Here is a 17,979-nt window from a genome sequence, read left to right as displayed (position 1 = left end):
CTCTCCAAAACCCAACCTCTTCTCGCCAGACCTATATAAAACAAAACAAATGGAAACATACTATAATAGGGACAAAAGTAAAGTATTTATTTGTGTGTGTATGTGTGTGTGTGGGTGTAGAGAGAGAGAGAGAGAAAGGAAAACAGAGAGAGAGAGAAAGAGAGAGAGGGGGGGCAATGTACTTCACTTCTGTCATGTGAGTAAAAAGCGTGCCGGACGAAACCATTTCATGTGTTTAGAGGGTGAGAGAAAGCCAATAGGAACTCATATAACCAGCAATGCCCGAAATTAATTCTGAAAGAAATCTTTCCTTTATTTCTATAATGAGACGTTTTTTTCTTTTTTCTTTTTCTTCTATTAGTACGTTTTCTTTCTTTTTAAAAAATGTTTCAGTTTCAGATATTCTTTCTTATTTCATTTTTTTAACTGTACTGATTAAGTTATTTTATAAGAATATCACCGGGGGGCGCCCAGCCTTTGTCCAGTTGTAAAATACACTTAAATATATTAATTCATGCACATTTCGTATTTATTGTTACAAAGCCCATTCTCTATTTAATATCATATTGTACCTAATATATAATACTGATTTGAAAAGATTTTTTAAAAAAATCGTTGGTACCATCAGCTGGAATCGAAACCAAAACATTTAATGCTTCTACTGTGTTCTTTACTGCTTGAGCTATTAATAGATAGATAAGAAAGACTTAAAATTAGATCACTTTTAAGCTATGAATGAATTTGCGCATACGCAAAAGTAATAGAAATATGTCAGCAAGTTGAAATTAATATTTTGCATTTCAACTTGCTGACATATTTCCGTATACGTTATTTATCCATCCAATCCAAGATTTTACTCCTTATAAACCATCCTTAGTGTATGATTACTATTTCCTGTTAATTTCAGTGTTGTGTGACTAATAGTTTAAGAGTTCATCAGTTAAATATTTTCACACATACATACATTTACTGTTTTATTTATATAGATAGATTAGTGAGAATATATATGTATATTTTATTTATACAAAGGAGTCACCACTTATCAAGGCCTGGAGTCCACTCGAGGATAAGGGTTAATGAGTGTACAGTAGTCAATGGGACAATATCGTAGTAATCGTTAGTGAAAATTTGTTAAATTGAACTTGAAGACGTCCATGTAGTCAGCTGGAAAGAGGGAAATGGAACAGAGTTCCACAGGTGTGCAGTACTAAGAAAGAAGCTTTCTTCATCGAATCTACATTTAGGTTTAGGCACAAATATAGTGGTTTCAGATAGACGAGTGTTTTTCATAAAAGTTTGCCAAGGGGAGGACCTTAGATTGGAGCTCAGACAAGTACTTACCATGAAAATAACGATAACGCAGAGACACACTCGCAACATCTCTTCTGTGGGAAAAAGGTTGCAGAGAAGAGAAAAGGCATCCCCTGCTAGGCTACAAAGTCTATTTTGAACTCTGTCAAGGCTGGATAAGGTGCTTCTAACAGTTCCATCCCAGATGTGGTAACAGTACTCCATCCTAGAACGTACTTGGTTCTTATACAGGTAGAGAAGTGAATCCACAGTGAGATATCTACTGGAGCGGTAGAAGGATTCCCCCATTTTCCCAGCTGCCTTGGCAACGGATTTTATCTATGTGTTCTCTCTCAGATCAGGAGTAAAGGTCAGAGCCAGAAGCTTGTCAAAACATTGAAGCTCCCCAAGATGAGAGCCATTCATTTCAACCGATGCCAGATGGGGGTCAGAGCGTTGATGATGTAAAGATAGAAGCTTGGTTTTAGATATATTACAATTATCACTTGAGATCACTTGATCATTTACTACCTTTAAAATGTTACCATAGATCGTAGTCTTGTCAGTATAGATGTCTACAAATGATCTTAGGATGTGATTTGGAAGATCATTGATGTAGATCAGGAAGAGAGTTGGGCCCAGGATGGACCCCTGAGGGACTCCAACATTAATACTGTGAGCTTCTGATTTCTGCCCATTAACTACTACTCTTATAAACCTATTAGAGAGAAATGATTTAATAATTGAAAAGACATTTCCACCTATACCATAGCTGGAGATCTTGTAGAGTAGACCTTTATGCCATATTCTATAAAAGGCCTTTGATATATCAAGAGCAATTTCCCTGGAAAGGAAGCCTCCATTGACAGATTCCCTAATCCTATGAGATATCACTGTTAGCACATCAGCTGTAGATCTAGCAGAACAGAGACCATATTGCATGCTACTGAGAAGGCTATTTTTGCTGAGGTGGTTGACTACTTCTCTATTTAACACAGATTCCAGCAACTTACTCATAACACAGAGGAGACTTATTGGTCTGTATTGAGAGATAGATGACCGATCACCTGAATTCTTAAATATGGGCATACTGATGAGGTTTTCAAGGGTGTTGGGGAGCATTTCTCCTTGTAAGTATAAGAGCTAGTTCTGGTTGAAGCTTTTTCAGCACTTTAATTAGAATAATATCGGGGCCAGTTGCTTTACTGTAATCAAGTTTTTTGATTAACTTGGCAACATCACACGCACAGATATTTGTATGTTGCATAGCACGTTTTCAGGCACAGGAGTAAATATGGGAGGTTGGCAGCCCTGATCACATAGGGTAAAATTAACTGCAAAATCCTTGACAAACAGTTTGACTTTGTCCGATTCTGACGAGATTACCTCAGGTCGATTGATGATGGTTGGGATAGAGCACATGCTTCTATTCAGGATCCTGTTTGTTACTTGCCAAAACTAGGGAGAACCAAGTCACTGCTCAGCTACTTTGAACATTACAGATTAAGCATACAACTCTCTCGCATTCTTTACTACTCTTTTACAATGATTGCCGGCAGTCCTGAAAACGGCTTTAGTCCCAGTATATCTATTATGTTGGGAGTAATGGATAAAGTGATTGTTGTGCCCAATGGCAGCAGCACATTCTGGAGAGAACCACGGTTGGCTGTTAGGTGTTTGCTGGAATTTTTTTGAAGGTATGAAGCGGTCTATACCTACAATTAACCATTCCATTAGGTCTTATACTATTGAGGACATATTCTTTTTAAACATGGCGTGCAGAAAATCCCAGCGGAGACAGAACAAGGATGAACATGGCTCAGAGCAAGTTGTAAGAAAAAGGTCTAGGAGACTTGCATACTGACCGTCAGTATCGGACACACGGGTGGGTTCATGAACAATCTGAGTTAGGTCATAAGCAATGGAGAAATTGTGACAGAACCTCCCCTTATCATCTGTTTTGTTTGAGTAGGTTAACCATTCCACATTGTTAACATTGAAATCTCAACAGACGTAAATGTGGGCCGAAGGACGAGCAAACAAAATGTGGTCAACTTTCTCAGATATACTCTTAAAGATAGTAACTCCGCTGATGTGGGGACGATAGAGGGCAAATATAAACATGGTGGTGTGAGCAAGTGCAACCTGGAAGCACATATAGGGCAATTTAGTTTAGTTAATTAAGAATGCGTATATCTCTATCTCTATCTCTATTATATAAAAGGAACTGTCTGTGTGTCTGTGAGTTCGTTTCCTATGGACTCGAAAGCGGCTAGGGCGGTTTTTATGATATTTCACACAAATGTACCTATGTGTTTGGGAATGTTCTTAGATAGGTTTTGTATCAGAATGTCTTCGATAAGTATCGATAATCGATAATCGAAATAATCCAATGAAAGAGGGAACAGGCGATTTTGACTAAAGTTAACTCTGTACACAGTCTAAACATCACAAATGCATTTGAGAATTTTTATTACCACACAAGCCAAAAGGCCCGACTTATAAAATCAACAGTAGTTTCTTTGATATGAAAGGGGCGCGTTCAAAATGTTTCTGTTTAGAGCATAATTGGAGCACGATACTTGACTTTTGCATTTAAAAGTTTAATTCAAGCTATTAAATAAAAATAATTTTATAAAATCAACAGTATGTTCTTTACAGTGCAATGTAAAATATAATGTACTGTGGACTAAGTCACTGCGGGGAGTCATATGAATCTCCCCTCCTGGTGCACTGTAATGAGTCGCCAACTAGAGCAGACAATCAATCGATTTGATTACAAAAATGGGCGATTTTACCGATTTTGATGACAATAAAAATATGGGAGTGTGAAACATTCATTGATCATTATTCAATTCCAGGCAACGCCGGGTCGTTCTGCTAGAATTTATATATTTGTATATACAGGATTTACTCATAAACTAATTAACCGGTGATTGTGCATTTTGAACCACAGCTGTTAGGTGTGAAGAGTCGTAATGTGGACTATAATTAGTTTAATTTAGTTTTATGCAAAAGGAATAAAAGGGTGTTAAAATTCAGATATCTCTGACTTTATGAAATTTTAAAAATAGATATCCCTAAACACGCACACACACACACACACGCACACACACACACACGTGTGTGTGTGTGTGTGTGTGTGTGTGTGTGTGTGTGTGTGTGTGTGTGTGTGTGTGTGTGTGTGTGTGTGTATCTTTGTTAACATTATAAGTCAGATAGACAACTAACTTTTAAAAAGTCAGTAAAGAAAGCAACAAAAGTTGTCAGTTAAAAAAAATACAACGAAAATGAAAGTGAAGGTAAATTAAAGATGGTTAGTAATATTTACCTTAATTTGTTCCAGTCTGTCTGCATATTTTCAGCGTTCTGCTCCCCTTTCACTTAATTTCTTTTATTTCAAAGTGTTATCAAACGATATTGGCTTTCCGCCTCCTTCTCACTCTCTCCTTCTCTCCCCCTCTCACACGTCAGTTGTGGAGTGATATTGAACGTGTGCAATAATTTACAACCATGATTGCTTGTTTTCTTCAATCTCAGAGTAATTAAACGCTTGCTCATAAAATGGATCTCAGAACAGTATTGATCTGTCAATAAAAGGTTGGAAAAAAAGTAATCAGCGAATAGCGCATAAACCAACTCACCAGCACATTGCAACAGTCACATAATTTGATGTACTCTCTCTCTCTCTCTCTCTCTCTCTCTCTCTCTCTCTCTCTCTCTCTCTCTCTCGCTAAAATTAGTATCGAGGATTGTCAAGAACTGATTCGTTCTTGTAGTCGAAGATGTGCAGCTGTCATTGAGAGCAAGGGCTTATTTACTAAATATTGATTGTACATGTATGTTTATTCTTTTTTGGCTATTTACATTGTTTTTCTCAATTTTGGGCCTTACTTTTGGACGTTCCTATTTTGAAAATAAATAAATAAATTTTTTTTCCTATCCTTTGCAAATGATTCAAATTTTAGTATGTCATTATGGATGATAACGACTACCAGTTGTCAAATTTCAGCTTTTCAGCTTTTCATAGTTGTCATTTCTAACAAATATTAGGTTTTAAAATTTTGTCCCTTAGTTTTGGACGCCACTATATATATATATATATATATACAGGCGGCAAAAAGAAAGTCCGCACTTGTAATTTTTTTCAAAAATTGCAAATTTAAACTAAATTTAATGTAACTGTTTAAACAACCTATACCTCATTATATTGGCCTTTTATTCCTCTATAATTTTACCTCTTCATATTTGACTTTTAATTAAAATATTCTAGTGTTCACGTCAATTTAAAAAATTTTGAAAAAAATTACAAGTGCGGACTTTCTTTTTGCAGGAACTGTCTGCCTATCCATTCCACTTTTTGTTTGTCAGAAACTACTAGGCCTATCTGGGTGAAATTTTGTATAAACTTTTGTTATGGTAAGGTGCAGCTAACTAAGTATTATGGTATCCGTTCGATGCACAGTTATGGATTGATAGGGATTAATATAATTATGATTTAATGAAAAAATGAGCACAAATTTAATCATATTCAACCATCAATTTAGCATGAAGAACTTATTCTAAGTCAACCGATATAACTTTTCCCCGATTTTAACGAGCTCAAATGTTCATTTCAACTTGCCGACATATTTCTATTACTTATTATAGTATAAATAATCTAAAAAAATCTAAGTTGTGGCGCAATTATAAAGATCCTTTTGGAGGAGTCCCAGCCCCCACATTTGGAGGATTTATAGCCGACATTTCTAGTCCTTTTGAGGAGATGAGTAAAATTAGAAAAATAAATGCGTTATTGAAACGTTGTAGAGAATGCGGCCCCTCGTCCAGCTAGGGTTAACAGCTTGGTAACAGAGAGTGACGGCTGCTGGGCCAGGTTATTTATGCAATCAAGGTTGACAACTAAAATAGTCAAATCTACTCGACCGACACCAAAATTGTAAAACAATAACATTTCAGTCTCTTTATTTTTAATATGTACCTCTCTCTCTCTCTCTCTCTCTCTCTCTCTCTCTCTCTCTCTCTCTCTTTCTCTCTCTCTCTCTCTCTCTCTCTCTGGTGTTTTGCGCGAGCCTTTTCTAGTCTCACACAAAAACACGAGTTCACATCTCAAGCTATATTACTTGTCATATACATACGCACACACAAACATACGCGCACATGTACACACAAGTAGATATATTAACGTTCGCGTACATACACTCACATTCACGTGTATACACACACACGCTAACGCACGCACATGTACGCACAGATGGACAACGTCACTTCCCCTTTCAAAGGAAATCCACACAAGCGCAAAAGACCACCGGAAACACCTATAAAAGCAAGAGACAAGCTGTTTCCAGCCTTTTTCAGACTAGCTTCCGAGGTGAGTGGTCGGCGCACCAGCCGCCGCCATTTCGGCAGGCACGCTCATGCGCGTGCCTCATGCCACTTGCTACTATGTGGGACAAAAAGCTAACAAATAGTACGTACACTTTATACGCTTTCTTTCTCCATGAACTTGATTGACATTCTCACTCTTTCTCTCTATATATATATACAACTTGTCCCTGAGAATACCTTTGCGTAGTTGACTGCTAACTGATGTCAACCCTCTATCCTTTGTCTTTGTCTACACGCTGGACTATCATTCTCATTTCTACTATATTACTCACTTCTTCCCACACGCGAACAAACGATAGTGAGATGAACACACATTTCCTTTTTCTTTCTACACCACCAGTCCCGTAACAAACGATGGTTACACCCACGCGGACATGAACACATGTTATATCTAAAACATTCATTCTTTCAACAGTAAATAAACGACACATTTATCTTATCCAGCAATTGAGTTTTTGTTTCCTTCAATTCCATTCGTTTCATTATTTTCTTTTGTAACGGGATTAGGATTTATATATCCTAGTCCTCTACAGTTTCGCCACAAGGGAAGATTTGTAATTCGGTTGGTATTGGGAACCGTTGAAGGCGGATTGCGGGCCAGTCTCGAGCAGCTGAAATTGGGACCCCGAAAGCAATGGGTCGCATGTCCCAACTAATGATGCCAAGAATTTGACAGAAGACCTGAAGCGAAGACCTATCAAGCAGATGGAGCAGATATAATAACAAACCACTTGATCTAAACGGGATGCGCCTATTGTTTTATCGTATTTAACACTTGAATAGGTCGTTGCCATAGCCAGAATGTAACAGCCGTTCCAGAAACGTCCCCAGCAAACGGCTATGTTACAAAATTATTAATCCTCATCTCAAAAATTCCGAAATGATAAAGATTTAATTCGTTATAGATTCTTTATTAAGGAAAACACATCTCAGAAAGAAAACAGGTATAAATAGGGAGCATACCTTATTTGTATGAAAATGTACAATATTTAACTTACAATAACGGTGCTACAGAAGTATGTGTCTTACAAAATGTCTGTCGATATGAGTGTGAGAATAAAAACTATTTCAATTTTTTCATATAACGAGTAAAACTAAATATTAAAATCAAAAACATCAGTAAATGAATATGTGCTTTGTTCCGGGCTTTGAAAGATGCCATCTTGAAGTGTCTTTGTGTGTAGCCAAGATGACACACTAACATCAGATAGAAATTTAATGAAGAATATATATATATATATATATATATATATATATATATATATATATATATATATATATATATATATATATATATATGGAACAAGCATGCATAATAAAATGAAAACAATGTGAAACATTAAAATAACAGTCGCCGGATAGCAATGGTTATATAAACTGACTTTCATGATTGAAAAATGTAGAAATAGGAAAGTTTATAAGAAAACATTTTTATATAAAGTGCGATATAAAATCATAATGCAGAAGGGGCCAGACGAACCTCCCTTTTAGAGTTATCAAACAGTCAGGCGACATCCCAATTCCTTCATCCGCCACGAGCGATAGCGGAAACAGTTCAGACAGAAAAACACACACTCATCTCTTTCTCACACTCTCTCTTTCCCTATTTTTGCGATCTCCTCATTTCCCAAAAGTAAAAAGGAAGGGGAAAAATTATAATGGAAGTGGGCAATTCAAGGGAGGTGGAATAAAACAATATGAAAGCCACACGCGACAAAATTTTTAGAGAATCATTCTATGCATTAGCCGGCGTTTACTATAGATGCTCAAATCACCACATCATTAACTGGGTTATGATATGAATCCACGGCATATCAGCCTGTATACCATGCACCCAAGTCAACTCATGCGGAGATGACTGAAAAGAGACGAAGCTGATTTAAGATTTTACGAAATCGCCTAGGTGTAATTGGATGCATCGGCCGGCATCATAAAGACCAAACAACAATCAACTTGGAACTTACGCCACGCAACTAATGGAGTCACGAAAAATAAAACTATAATGAATAATTGATTCAACCACATTGAAGTATTCACTGAAGGAAAAAGCTGAGATGAACATTCAAAGGAAAGGGGCAATAGCAATATAACCGAAAAGAAAAAGAAAAGAAGAGAGCGTATGGATTAAAGAGAAAAAAGATTGAACAGCATATGGATCATACTATTATCTCCCGATTCCGTGGAAACTTCAGGACTGGGTATATTATTTTTTTTTTTTTTTTTTTGATATTTTGTTTTCGGGTTGCTGATTACGCCATCCAGCTAAGTACTTCATGTTTTCTTTCATCCAATCCCAGCATTCAACCCTCGCCCCGATCCCCGTTGTACAGTCAAGCAGAATTTGCAATGACATTCATACTTAAATTTTTTTTTTGCTTTTGACTTCATCAATCACTTCTTATAATAATATTATTTTTTGTTCTTTGTGTTTGTCCCCTCTTTCGGTCCATTGAGTGTTGTATATAAATTTGGGGAGATTGAACCCTCTATTGTAATAAAAAATATTCTTATGTCTAAATCTGTGATTGTTTATGTGTTCTGTCATTTTTGCCATTCGTGTGACTCACTTGGATATATCGCGAGGATAACTGATTTTGAATCAGACGTGTCATAAAGGCCATAACTCTCTCTTAAATTGTATTGTTTTAACAGTGGAAGACTGGATTTCATGCACGAGGGACGCATAGCAGTTTTGCGCTGGCTGTTGGTGATACACGTCGAACCATTTTAAAAATGCTCCTTAAATGTAAAATGAATAATTCTATATTTTAAAAAAGTTGCTGTTCGCTTATTCTATGCAAGATTCAATTTCAGCAAGCGGCCCTTGCCATCAATGATGATAAAATGCTACTCATTGTGATATTAACCAAAAAGACCGGAGATGGTTCATTAGACATAAGCTGCAGACGCAATGGAAATAAAACAAAAACATGGAAAGAACAACACCATATGAATCCAATGGAACTAAAACAGCGAGAAATATTATAAACTACCCTCTTAAAAAAAAAAAAAAGTAATATTATGGCCCTAGCCTCGGTTTATACCACACTAAATAGCCATTAATAGTCAAGGAAAATAGAAAGACCGAAGGGTGAGAGTACTAGCTAGACCTTCATTGGAATGGTGCAGAGAGTACTGAAATCTAAGTGAGGCTTCTTTTTTTTAACCACTTATCAAGGCTCAGAGGCCACTCGAGGATAAGAGTCAAAGAGTGTACTGTAGTCAATGTGACAATATCATAGGATTCGTTAGTAGTGTAAATTTAGTAAATTGGATTACTTAAGTGGAACGGTTCATCAAGAACTTGTTTATGTTGGACTTGAAGACGACCATATTGTAATCAGTTGGAAAGCAGGCAAACGGAAGACAGTTCCACAGATGTGCAGTTCTAAGAAAGAAGCTTTGTTCATAGAATCTACGTTTAGGTCTAGGCACAGATAAAGAGTGGAGGAAATTATTAATAGTGTTTTTAGCTTGACGAGTGTTTCTCGTGAAAATTTGGTGAGGGGGGACCATAGATTGGAGTTCAGACGAGAACTTGCCATGAAAATAACGATAAAGAAGAGATAGGCTCGCAACGTTTCTTCTGTGAGAAAGAGGTAGCAAGGAAGAGAAAAGGGCATCCCCTACTAGGCTACAAAGTCTATTTTGAACTCTGTCAAAGCAGGATAAGTCTTTCTAGCAGCTCCTGCCTGGATGTGGTAACAATATTCCATCCTTGAGCGTACCTGGTTCTTATATAGGTAGAGAATTGCATCAGCAGTGAGATATCTATTCGATCGATAGAAGGATCCCACTATTTTTCCAGTGACCTTGGCAACGGATTTGATGTACATGTTCCATTTCAGATCAGGAGTAAAGGTCAGACCTAGAAGCTTTTCAAAACATGGAGCCTCCCCAAGACGAGAGTCATTCATTTCAATTGATGCCAGATGGGGATCAGAGCGTTGACTATATAAAGATAAAAATAACCAGCCACTTCTTCCCCATTGTACCACGTGCTCAAAATCAGAGGAGAGAGCATCAGAAAGAACTTGGTCGTTTACGCCCTTTGATGTGCTGCCATAGATGGTAATGTTGTCAGTACAACTGTCTATGAATGAACGAATGATCTAATCATGTGATTTGGAAGATCATTAATGTAGATCAGGAAGAGAGTTGGACCTGGGGAACTCTAGCAGTAATACTGGGAGCTTCTGATTTCTGCTCATCAACCACTACTTTTTTTTTTTTTTTTACATGGAGTTCACCACTTATTAAGGCCCAATGGCCACTCAGAGATAAGGGTTATTGTGTGTACAGTAATCAAAGGGATAGTGTAGCAATAGTATTGGAGAATTGGTAAGGTGTCATTACTTAGGGGGGGGCGGTTCATCAGGAATTTGTTTGTGTTGGACTTGAAGACATCCAGGCTGAAGTCGGGAGGGAAACAGGCAAGTGGAACAGAGTTCCACAGGCGTGCAGTTCTAAGAAAGAAGCTTTGTTCATGGTATCTACATTTTGATTTAGGCACAGATAGGGAGTGGGGAAAATTATTGACGGTGGTTTCAGCTAGTCGGGTGTTTTTTGAGAAAGATTGGCGAGGGGGGACCAGAGAATGGAGCTCAGACGAGCACCTGCCATGGAAGTAACGATAGAACAATGACAGGCTCGCTACGTCTCTTCTGTGGGAGAGAGGTTGCAGAGTAGAGAAAAGGGCATCCCCCACCAAGCCACGGAGTCTATTTTGTACTCCGTCAAGGCAGTTTTTTTGCAGCCCCTCCCAGATGTGGCAGCAGTACTCCATCTTTGGACGTACTTGGCTCTTATATAGATAGAGAATTGCATCAGTAGTGAGATATCTTCTGGAGCGGTAGAAGGATCCCACCATTTTCCCAGCGACCTTGGCTACAGATTTGATGTATGTGTTCCATTTAAGATCAGGTGTAAAGGTCAAACCCAGGAGCTTATCAAATCCTGGGGCATCCCTTAGACGAGAGCCATCCATTTCAATTGATGCCAGATGGGGATCAGAGCGTTTATGATGTAGAGATAGGAGCTTGGTCTTAGATGCATTAAAGGTAACCAGCCACCTCTTTCCCCACTGTACCACACGCTCAAGATCAGAGGAGAGAGAATCAGAGAGAACATCATCATTTACGGCCTTTGATGTGTTGCCATAGATGGTCGTGTCATCAGCATAGATGTCAACGAAAGATTTTAGTATGTGTTTTGGGGGATCATTGTTATGAACCTATCAGAGAGAAATGATTTAATAACTGAGAAGACATTTCCAGCTATACCATAGCTGGAAATCATGTGAAGTAGACCTTTATGCCATACCCTATCAAAGGCCTTGGATATGTCAAGAGCAATTGCCCTGGAAAGGAAGCCTCCATAAAGAGATTCGCTAATCCTATGAGATATAACCGTAAGCATATCTGCTGTAGATCTAGCAGAACGGAAACCATATTGTATGTCAGTAAGAAGGTTATTTTTTGTTGAGGTGGCTGTCATCCAATTACCAGAGAAGATCAATGGTAGTTGTTAGAGAGAAATCAATGTTAAGCAGTTGTTGTGATAACATAAAATCGCTTGCAAATGGTTATCGAAACAGATGGAGAGTACGAGAACTCTGGATAGACTTGCTGTTATTCACTCCAGGAAACACCATCATAAATGCAATAATAATAATAATAATAATAATAATAATAATAATAATAAATGCAATAATAATAATAATAATAATAATAATAATAATAAGAAGAAGAAGAAGAAGAAGAAGAAGAAGAAGAAGAAGAAGAAGAAGAAGAAGAAGAAGAAGAAGAAGACAATAACATCAAAAAACAACAACAATAACAATAACATTAGTGACTGTAGAAGCCGAGAAAGAAAGTTTGCACAAGAAAAAAAAAACTGGGTGTATCCAAAGAAAACAGTAAAGTCAATTAATTTATTCACTTGTCTTATTCTTTGATACATGTTGATAACATTCGCCCCCTTCTCTCTCTCTCTCTCTCTCTCTCTCTCTCTCTCTCTCTCTCTCTCTCTCTCTCTCTCTCTCTCTCTCTCTCTGTCCTATAATCAAAGAATCAAAGACAAATAAGTCTGAACAACTTTCGTGTTATGCCGAAAGAACGAGAAGTACTTCAAATTGATTGGCTCAGTTATAAAGAGTTATCGACACGACATCAAGGACTTCGTGATTTACTCTCAGCGGGAGACCATTTTCTTGCCTTGCTGCGTCTGAAATCCTCCCTTCTTTTTTTCCTTTTTTTTTATGAATCTAAAACCGAACACCACCATTTGATGTGGAAATATAAAGATTGCTTCCTAAACCCACGTAGACAATTAAAAAGATTATATATGATGGATATGACAAATGAACAAGAATGCATATTAGAACGGATTTAGAATGGGCCACCATTTAGCATGTGTTAAATTCACCACCAAAATGATGTGTGTGTGTGTGTGTGTGTGTGTGTGTGTGTGTGTGTGTGTGTGTGCGTATTATGTCAGCCCCTTTAAGAAACTCGTTTCTTATTGTTGACCACTTTTAGTTGAATTAAAGTCAGTCAATTTAGCTCTTATGCGCAGATCATCATATAATGATTAGATAAAAAGCATTTAAAAAAATAAAGGTTTATAATTCAACAGCATTTCTCGCGGTTAACGGTAGTTGAATGGATTAGGTCCTTGCTAATGAAGTCAGGGATGGCTTCTATCGATTGGTGTTAATCGTGATACCCTCCACTGATGATTCCCGAAAGGATGAAACACTAGTGTCTGTAGGTATGTAATAATTATTATAGTAAATAATTATATATCTATATATATAAATTCGATTTCCTATCCGTTTGTTTGTTTGTTTATTTGCTTATTCACAGTTTGATTAATATATACAAAATTTCCATTACTTTAATGTTTCATTCATCCCTATATATAGTATGATTCTTGCAAATTATACGATTAAGATGTGACGTCATTTGCATATTACATAAAGGAAAATTATTTTATTAAATAGCGGTGTGTTAGTTATTGTTTAAAGTGAGGGAATTGTTTTAAGTATTCTATTTAAGTTTATATTTAAATTTGATTTATATTGATAACATATTTAATTGAATTTATTTTTACCGACATCGATTTTTTTTTATAAACCGGTTTGAGTTATTTCCCCTGGGTGCGAACTTTGTTATTTTTCTTTTTGTTTTCTTTTTCGGAGGATATTAAAACTAAAAGTTTCAAGCATTATTTTTTTAATTAATTTAAATAAAATAATTTCCGTGATTTCACAATTAATGTTGTTGTCCAGTGGATTTTTATTTTAAAATAAACAAGCAATCCAATTCAACTACGATTCTTTATTTAAAACAATAAACTTTCATTTACGTTTTTTTACCAGTTTTTTTCTTCACATTTTTTTTTTACATCATAACTGTTAATTTTTTTTTTATTTTTTTTTTGGTAAAATCCATTGAGTGCATACAGTGGTTATATGAGAAAATAAAGCTGTGTACGCATTTTAAATGTTTCTTTTCTGTGTCTTATGTTATACATTAGTACATTAGGGGTCATTTCGAGTTAAAAGTTTATTTACTGCACCCATCTGAACTAGAGAAAACCATGATTTAAATGTGTATGTCTCGTCTAAATAACTAACGATGAATATCTAAATATGGCCGACCAGACGGGTGATCAAAAAGTCAGATCGAGCGGAAAACGAAATGAGACCAAATTGACAACTTGCCTTTTTGTTTTTGTTTTTGTTTTTTTGCTTGAACTTTGCGCATTTCGGATTATTTTATGTTTTATTTTCTTGGTGGATATTTTTTGGCCGGTTTTTTTTAGGGGGGGAGAGGAGGGGGGTTGCCAGAGATTATAGTTATAGGTAAAAACATTAGAAACACTTCAAACATTTGAGAAGGCACTTAAACCATAAAAAATAACGTTAACATAAATGCATAAGCACCAAAATGGTTTTTGTTTTGTTTTGTTTGTTAGTTAAATCCGACTAAAAAAAGCAATAATAAAAATAAAAAATAATCCAAAAACCGCAAAGTTCAAGCCAAATTGAAATTTTTATTTGTTACGTTTGAATAAAAAATAATTATTAAAGCAAAAACAGTCGTGTTCTTGTCGAGAAAGTTTTTTTTATTCAAGAAAATAAAAGGTACTCATTTTTGTTGAGAAGTTGTCGATTTCATTTCGTTTTACGATACGCTCGATCTGACTTTTTGATCACCCGTCTGGTCGGCCATATTTAGATATTCATCGTTAGTTATTTAGACGAGACATACTCATTTAAATCATGATTTTCTCTAGTTCAGATGGGTGCAGTAAATAAATAAGAAATGACCCCTAATGTACTAATGTATAACATAAGACACAGAAAAGAAACATTTATAATGCGTACACAGCTTTATTTTCTCATATAACCACCGTACGCACTCAATGGATTTTACCTTTTTTACTTTTAAAGTCATAACTCATCATTTTTATAACATAAAAACGTGTATTTCGGTTAACACAAATTCTACTCTGGTATTTGTGAAACTGAATTATTTAGTTTGTTTTCGTTGTAACAAACCGTAAAAACAAATCTTTCTAGACTGAGGTAACATAAAAGAAATTCGTTTAAACTGGAATATAGGCATAAAAAGCTGCTCAATATCCGGAGAATAGCTTCTCTTCGTATCCCTTCTGCCGAAATATCTGGTGGAGAGTTTGTCACGTTCTTCTTCTTTTTTCGGGGTGGGAGGTGATGGATTACATTTTCGTGTTTTCATCTGTTCTTTTATTTTTGAAATTTTTGTTGGGGTAACGATGGAGTTGACAATGAAAAACTGCTCAATATTCTTAGTATGGCAGGTGTGGCCAACCCGAACTTTATGTCAACCCTGACAACGCTGGGTATCCATGCTAATATATATATATATATATATATATATATATATATATATATATATGTGTGTGTGTGTGTGTGTGTGTGTGTGTGTGTGTGTGTGTGTGTGTGTGTGTGTGTGTAAGAGCCAGCAGTTAATAAAACATGTTAAAAACACTTTGAAAAAGAGTTAAAAACATTTAATCTGAAAAGGAAACACTTGATAAGTGGATAGTCCTTAATCCGCGGAGTTTCGAAAAAATACTTTCCTTCTCATCAGAGGGTAGGAATTAGCAAAATGCGGGATCGGATTTTGCATACAAAAGTATTTAATGAAACTGCAAGTAAGTCAAAGATCTTACTTGATAACAAAAAGTGAAGCAGAAGGAATATGGTGAAGAAAAAGGTGATTACACGTGAATGGATAGTCAGGTGAAAGGTAAATAATCCAATGACGGTAAAATCCAAAAATATAACTCCTAGAAAGTTAGTTGAATTTCCATTTGCACAAGGAAAATCCAAGGAAATCACGTAACTGGAAGATGGTCCAAATTAATCTAAAAGGCCGAAATCCATGGAATAATTCCCAAATATGTACAAGGAAAAGGGGAAAAATTCCAATAATATTAATAAAAGAAAATTAAGATATGCTTTTTACACGGCTGCCGAGACATAATATAAATAAGAAAGATCTGGGAAGAAGAAGAGGAAAAAAATTAAATGGTGATAGAATTAAATATAAAATAGAAAAGCAAATTTCAAAATGACCCAGACAAAATGATGTTAAAAGGCGCGAAAAAAATATAGGGCAAAAAATAGGTCAACTGAAATGAGCAGGTTATTACTTAAGAAAATGTCAGCAAGAGTTGTTAAAAGACACTAAATGGGAAAAATAAATAAATTAATTAATAAATAAATAATACATAATAAATAAAAAATAAATAAATAAAATATAAAATATAAAATAAAAGAATAAAAAAAATTTAAGGGGAGAGGATGGCCGGTATCTGCAAATTCAGGATAAAGCAAGTATGTAAATAAATCCATATAGTAAAATATAAGTAAATATACATACAGGATATAGATGTGTGGGTAGATTGATATATTAGATAGATAGGAATATTTAAAGATTAAAACGGAAATTCCAGATAAAAAACCGGCCAAGCAAAGAAGAAATAAAGAATTAAAATAAAGGATTATTAAGTTATAAAGTATTAAGAAAGTATGTATAAAAAAGCGATAAAGTTAAAGAAAAATTATATATCTATCTGAAAGGTTAAAATAATAACTATGTAATTTCAAAATTACCATGATTAAATTTGGACTTATGTTTACAGAAAGATATTAGTTCGTTTTTAGAATTTATTATATTGTTACTTTGAGGGGAAGTAATTATAGTTATAGCTTCGGTTGTGCAGATGCGACATGACTTAGAGCCTGGAGTATAAGACTTAACTTTTTTATGATAGTCCATTTGATTGAGAAGGGGGTATTATTAGAGTAAAGTTTTTAATTAAAGTGATTTTTTATTATATATATATATATATATATATATATATATATATATATATATATATATATATATATATATATATATATATATATAAATGTAATTCTTGGTTCGTTCAAAATCGATAAAACCATATTTCTACATTACCAATTTATTTGAAATTTTCAGACAACCCATCTTTAGAGTCGAGGGATGTTGCTATGTTATTAAAATAAATTAACATCGCCAATTATAAAAATATTAAATAAAATAAAAATATTTTTCGTAAGCCCATACTTCGGACCTGTTTTGTTGGTAGAACTGAACTTCCGTTTCAATTCATTTCATATACCACGATTTGACGAGACAAATTAGATTTCATTTTCTGTTTACTCGATAATTAAAAAAAATCATCCCCTATTTAAAAAATTAAAATCCATTTTTATCTTCCAAATTTTTTAATTTAAAAATTTTTTTCATTATTCTATCAGGCAAAAAAAAAATTGCTTGCTTGCGTTTTGAGTTGAAGCATAAAAGTCGAAGTTGTTTTTTTTGTTTTTGTTGTTTTTATTTTGTCTTTGTTTTTGTTTTTTTAAACAGTTGTTTCGATATAAAAAATATGAACTTTTTTATTATTAAAACTATAAATTGTTAGGTGAACGTATAGGTTTTTTAAAAGAAAATTTACGCATTAGTAACGTGCTTAAATAATATTTGGTGCTAATGCAGAGAGTGATCTGCGCTATTTTTTAAATCGTATTTCCACGTTTAATTAAAGTTTTATGATATGTTTTTTTATTCAATTGTAAGATTAAAGTACAGATTAGGTATAAAATACCATCCCCTCCCCATGTTAAGAATGGCTTTTTAAATAATAGCGTTATTTTTTCAGCACAGATCAATAAGTGCATGAGTACCCGATTTCTTTAATAAAGAAAAAGCATTCATATTT

This window comes from Euprymna scolopes, chromosome 18 (genome assembly GCF_053919585.1).
Source record: "Euprymna scolopes isolate OS-2025 chromosome 18, ASM5391958v1, whole genome shotgun sequence".
In the NCBI taxonomy this organism is placed as follows: domain Eukaryota; kingdom Metazoa; phylum Mollusca; class Cephalopoda; order Sepiida; family Sepiolidae; genus Euprymna; species Euprymna scolopes.
The sequence above is the reverse complement of the archived record's forward strand: the minus strand, read 5'-3'. Positions refer to the sequence as shown.